At 34.5% G+C, this 6,576-nt stretch overlaps 1 long non-coding RNA gene across 1 annotated transcript; it reads right to left on the reverse strand.

The window, feature by feature from the left end:
- Nucleotides 1–4,213: 4,213 nt before the first annotated feature.
- On the reverse strand, nucleotides 4,214–5,405 carry LOC136823839 (uncharacterized). The gene is made up of 2 exons (XR_010849073.1): nucleotides 5,308–5,405; nucleotides 4,214–4,835 (listed from the first exon to the last, which is right to left on the reverse strand). It is a non-coding gene; the product is annotated as an uncharacterized lncRNA (long non-coding RNA).
- Nucleotides 5,406–6,576: the final 1,171 nt, after the last annotated feature.

Raw genomic sequence — 6,576 nt, forward strand, 5'->3', positions numbered from 1 at the left:
CATTGTGACGTCACTTTTTCAAAAGAAAATGAACAATGTGTTGACATCATTTCTCTGATCTTTTATTTCTGACGTCAGAAATCATAACAATTTTTCATTTCTTTTCTTTTTTTCTCGCTTTATTTCGCTTTTTTCCTGGATAAAGCACTAAAAATCAACCCAAGCTGAAGGAAACGGTTAACGAATACAATAATGACCGGTTTTTTCGGGCTGTACTGAAAATATTGCCCTCGGCCAACGCAACAACCTCGCAAGCTCGGTCGTTACTTGGCCTCGGGCAATATTTCTCAGTACAGCCCTCACTAACCGGTCATTATTGTATTTTGTTAACCGGTTACTTTTTCGATGCGGGCTACATGGCTTTTTGCGCAATGCAATTGGTTCTTTTCGCATGACGACGGGCCTACATTGTCCAGAGTTGCCCGTCGTTAGGAAAATTCATTGTGACGTCACTTTTTCAAAGGAAAATGAACAATGCGTTGACATCATTTCTCTCATTTTTTATTTCTGACGTCAGAAATTATAGCAATTTTTTATCTCTTTTCGCTTGTTTTTTCTGCTTTATTTCGCTATTTTTCCTGGATAAAGCGCTAAAAACCAATCAAAGTTGAAGGAAACGGTTAACAAATACAATAATGACCGGTTTTTTTCGGGCTGTACTGAAAATATTGCCCTCGGTCAACGCAACAACCTCGCAAGCTCGGTCGTTACTTGACCTCGGACAATATTTCTCAGTACAGCCCTCACTAACCGGTCATTATTGTATTAAGGGTTTCGGGAAAGGTCTATTGTTTGGTTTGAACTAAACAATGCAACAGATTCATTGAAATTTTCAACAAAGTAGCCGAAAGGGTATACCTTGAAGACCGGCTTTTTCTTTTTTTCTAATTCAATGCAAAAATCTACACTTCTGGGATGTTGAAGCAAAAACTTCCGCCAACTGGGTTATCACGTCGACTGAGTAGAGCACTATATTTCTCATGATTTTTTGAATTAATATTTTGAATAAATATTTTTACTATCATCAAAGAGAATGCAAAGTATCTGCACACATCTGATTAATCGTTCAACAAAAGAAAGTCAATTTTCCCCACATACAAAAACATTCATTTGATCGGGACCAGAAACAAAAGTAATCAAATCTCTTTCCAGAACCAAAATGTTTCCTTCCTCTTTCAAAACAGTAGATGAATTAGATATCGAATTAGAAATGACAGAAAGTTTAACACTTATCATTTTTCCCCACATAAAGCAATATTCATTTGATCGACCAACATTCGAAAAAAGAAAGGATCCAGAAAATCTTCCATAAAAACCATAATATGGCCTTCCTCTTTCAAAACAGGTGAATTTTTTATCTCATTATAAGCGACCGAAAGTCTGACACTTTGTGAAGTGTTAGTTCGATGAGCACCTGCTTTTGAAATGGACACCACAACACTATCAACATACCAATCGATCTGGAACAAGCCTGTCCAAGTGGTGACCAACCCGTTCAAATCCAAAGCATTGAAACACCATCGCAGTGAGTTCAAAACGTTCATTAAAAGGTCAAGAAGGACGGTCACCCGGTCAATACTCCGATCTTTCGTCAAAATTATATTTAATGTGGTATAATCATTCAAACACTGATGTTTAAAACGACCGAAATATTCGATCTCTTTATAGTTGACATCTTTCACCAAATCTAGCATGACTTTCATAAGGTACTTATTTGTTATTGGTAGCCTTGCGAATAAAAATTGTTGTTTTGGTACAAAGGCTTTTAAAAGTGACCAAAAATAGCCTTGAAATCCATCACAATATATTAAAATCTTATAATGTTTTTCATTTTGCAGTTCTTCTAATGCATTTGCTTTCTTTTTCAAATCATCTCTATTTTGAATTAAAAAATAGTCGTAGTATAGATATATGATACTTTGTTTGATGGTCTCGTTCCCTTGTGGCAGCTTTGTTTTGTATTCACGAAAATCACTTATCTCAATCATTTTCAACGTAGCACATTCATTTGCCAAATCTAACATAAGGTCATTCTCTTTTAGTTGAATCGATCTTTTTCTGAGGTGTGAATACATCCAAACCTCTGCACATGGTATTCGCAGCAACTGTGAGGCAAGCTGGTATAGGTTTGTTGGGTCATAGTTTTCATCGAGTCCAATGTCTAGAATTATGGTCACATTTCTTGTTTTCAAACAATTAGTGTTCTGTTTTTGACTAGAGGCTTCAATTAATAAAACAAAATGAAAAATCACCAAGCACAGGAAAAACATTATTCGATTTCCAGATATGTAAGTATATACACCATCAATTTTCAGTAAAATGAAATGTGAGAGCAGAAAGGGCTCTGATGACCTGAAGCCAATAATAAATCAAATCTAAGATCTAGAAAAACAGGAACAATCATTTCATTAAACCAATAGTGAATTTTGTTTCTATTCAAATGCATGAATAATCATCATAAATCAATAATTGAAAAATGAAAAACATGAAAGGTTTGGTTTTCATCAAAGACGTTCAAGATTCGTGTTTATTCATTCTATTATTTATTATGTGTTCACATGGTGCTTTTACTGTGTTATTAATCTAAATGTAAATAAACAATGAGTTTATATATTGGATGATATCGAGGGCAACGGTATGTGTCGACGCAAAACAAAGCCGATAGTTCATTCCGGCTGCCAGATCTTGTAAGAGATGCATTCTTTGTAGTATAATCCTTAAAGCCAGATTGACATTATGTTTTCAGAGGTATGAATCGCTGCTTCAAAAAAGCTGAGCTTGCATAAAGATTGCAGTTTTTCAACCAATCATCAAAACAAAAGATAGCGCGTGACGTAACTTAATTTTTCGATTCAACACTGCAATGTCTTCACTTTAATATAACATTTTAATGACCAGAGAGTGTTAAAACTGAGAGCAAAAGTATTTCTGGTGCATTGTTTACTTTCACTCTAATTATGAACAATATGTAAGTTAGTGTTTTTCATAATTTTACGGTCGTAATCATTCGTATTTCCATTGCTTACTTATTTCTTTTTTGTTGCATAAATTTACCGTGGTAAACAAAAGCGAGAACAGATTATGCTATTGTTTTAGAATTATGTTATATAATTTAAGTTTTATGATAATTATTAGGAATAATCAGCATATTTTATGCATGGATCGCGCATCGTGAATCGTAAATCGTTAGATCGTGCATCTTAAATTACACCAACCCCGTGTAGCCCGCTTCGAAAAAGTAACCGGTTAACAAACTTAAATATTAACTTCGATAAAATGTAAATTTTGATTTTTCTAATATCACACTTCAATTTGTTTTGGTCTAATGAGAAATCCCTGAAAATTTTGTTCCATTTTGTCTACTAGATCAAAAGATATTTCACTTTTCGTTTTCTACAAAATTCCTCTTATTTTGTAAGCTTCCGATCATTTTCCATACCCCGCCTCGTTTTCATGTAAACATGATTTTTTAAACCTTTATTGTGAAGCAATGAGAAATGCTTTCAATTTGAAATTCTCACAATATACTCACTTTTGTATGAACTACCTGTTAAAGAAAAAATCTTTTTGAAATTCTAAGTTTCATTTTTGAGATGACGTCATAAAATTGATCACGTGATAGGTTTCGGTAAAGGTCTATTGAAAACACGTTATGAAATTTCTAACTTTTGAAAACGCGCGAAAAATTCTTTCTTTCTAGAACAAATAGTTCGTGTAAAAGTGCAATGCCGACATAGACAAACGGAAATATCTGAAAATATCCGCCAACTGGGTAGAGCACTCTATATTAAAACTAGCAAGTAGCTTTCGCTATGATGCTCCCGATGACAGGCATTTGACAGTGATTGATCGAAATTCAGAAAAGGCGAAATGCCGTGTTTATTTTTGTCAGAAATACAGTGATATTGCAAAGTATTCAATTTTTCTCAGCCATAACTTGCACTAAACATGCCCCCTTTAATAGATACCTTATAAAGCTTGAATTAAAAAGCTTTTCATGTTTTATAGGCAGGGTCTTGGAATAATCTTCAGGAAATATTTAGAATGACTTTCTTCTCAAAAGCATTTTCTTTGAAAAAACAACAATAACAAAAATAAAAATAACAAACATATCAAAACATGAATTTATAATTTCCAAGACTATATTTTGACAATGATATAATTTTCAGCTAAGTTGTTGTCTATATCGTAATGTAATATTGTTTTGTAAAGAATACAGTGGATACAGAAGCATTCCAAAACCAAAATGATTCAAAATGCAACCAAACAACAGGAACATAACATGAAATATTCTTCAGGAATTTCTCCAACAAAAGGAGTGTTAATGTCAAGTTTGTGTATATACCGTCAACTGCTCTAAAATGGGATTACTTGAGATAACATGGGACATACTGCTTTCTGGTCAGCTTTTTCTCTCTATCGTCACATCCTCTTCAACAACAAACAGATCCATGTTTCTTGGACAGTACAAAAAAGATGATTCTGTGGAGGTTCGGTTAAAATGGTTGCTGTTTTGGTGTCCCATTGCACAAACATTGCACAGCTCCATTAAAAACGCAGACAATTCATTCCAATTCTTGTTCAACATTTTGAAGTCAAAACTCTCTTTTCATTAAAATGTTATGTTAAAATGAAGTTTGATGATTGGTTGAACAACTGCTATCTTTGTGCAAACTCAGCGTATTTGAAGCAGCGATTCAGACCTCGTAAAAACATATAATGTCAATCTGGCTTTAAAGCAGTTGACGGTACATCCAACGTGTAGAGCTACTTTAATGGTTAATATGGTATTTGTCATGGTGAATGAACGAAGGCTGGAAGGCAAAACCATAAAGCTGAAATAGGAATAGAGAAGAAGAAACTGTCAATAGATAATTTGTAATAAATATCCAGGTGATGTCAATCAGACTGTTAGATTACCGTGAAAAAAGGTAATCACTGGAGGGAAACTGGTATCGCCTCCAAATAGTAGAGCTTTCTGGTAATAAAATTGTAAAAATTCAAAAGTCAAAAACATTTAATTTACATTTTAGCTTAGACAAAGTGCAGACCAAGAAAGGTCTGCAGTTTGGAGGCAATGTAAAGTTTCCCTCAAATGATGCAAATTACCCTTTTTCACGGGTACCAATCTAATCTAACATTATCAAACGATAGGTGTTAGATTACTGCAACCAAATTCGAACAGTCACGAAACTAAAAGATTCTGGTAAAGTTGAATTATGTTCGAACGACCCTGCTGATTCCCCGGACTCCAGGGATTTTCTTGTTGCGTGTCCGAGGATTTTAACATTACTTTTTGAGACTTACCCCGGACTGAACGCGTGGTCTGCGAGACGTACTTAAACAATTGGGCGATCACACATGGGCGTCAATTTCACCATCCCTATTCTGCCCGGCTTTCATGCGAACTTAGTCGACCGTGCGTTAACTCGTGACAACACGTTCACTTATCCAGCCGCGTGATTCACTTATCTGGCAGCGCAATTTGTTTGTCTGGGGATAGAAATATTTCTTTCGTTCGACAGGGTCGGCTTCGATCAGGTTCAGTAACCAAACACCTATAGTTTGATTCTGTTTGATAAAATTTGATAGCTCAATTACGAAAATTTGGATCAATTGAATTCAATTGACATCGCCTGGAGATAAACAGAAGTTCTGATAATAATTACCCAAAAGTAACAGTAAAGTAACTGATGATGCCTGATTATACAACAAGGATACAAGGCAAAAAGAAATTCTTTAAAATAATTTTCAATCATACATCCTATCTGAAACATTACTTTTCATATCTGAAACATTACTTTTGATAAAATAGTATTATACTTACTATCAAAGTTGCAGAACAGTCTATGGGATTATACCTTCTACTTTCTGAAACCAACTGGTCCCAAGTTGCTTCGTTGCTTTTTGTTGTATTCCAAGCTATGACTTTGGAGCGCTAAAGACGCTAAATTTCTGTTCACGCGGTGTTGTTGTATTCCAAGCTATGACTTTGAAGCGCCAAAAACGCAAAATATCTGTTCGCGCGGTCGAGCTAGCTTAAAAGCTCACCACACGGCAATCTTTTAGATGTGGTCACTAGGTTACATCGTCCTGCATCGTCCCTTTTTTTTTTCTTGAACAATTTTTCGCCAGCTCGATCCCCAGCACGGCCTCGTGAAGCAACATAGGTTCCCTTCGGGAGCAATAATATAACAAAATTTTCAATTGGGTTTCTTGTAACTATGATTTTTTATAAGAATAGTTCTTTCCGATTTTATCTTGAATATATCGAACAAAAGATAATCTTACAAAATTCTTGTCGTGCCAAATGATTAAAAGAACTTATTGCAAAATATCCAAAAATAAGGCAATTTCAGTCCTTATAAAAAATTAGTGTTAAATTATTGGAGATTTAAGCTCGGAGAAAACTGAAGTAATTTCAACTTGGCAATATATTCTTAGGAAGTTGTAAACTTTATGACTAACTTCATCTTACGTATTCTTATAAAGTATATTCTTATAAATAAAAATGGTTTGTTTTACATTACTGTAAACATTAGGTTGTTTTGACTCCTGAACAACTTTATTTGAGAT

Source organism: Clytia hemisphaerica, unplaced genomic scaffold (genome assembly GCF_902728285.1).
Source record: "Clytia hemisphaerica strain Z4C2 unplaced genomic scaffold, Clytia hemisphaerica genome assembly, whole genome shotgun sequence".
NCBI classification, from domain to species: Eukaryota; Metazoa; Cnidaria; class Hydrozoa; order Leptothecata; family Clytiidae; genus Clytia; species Clytia hemisphaerica.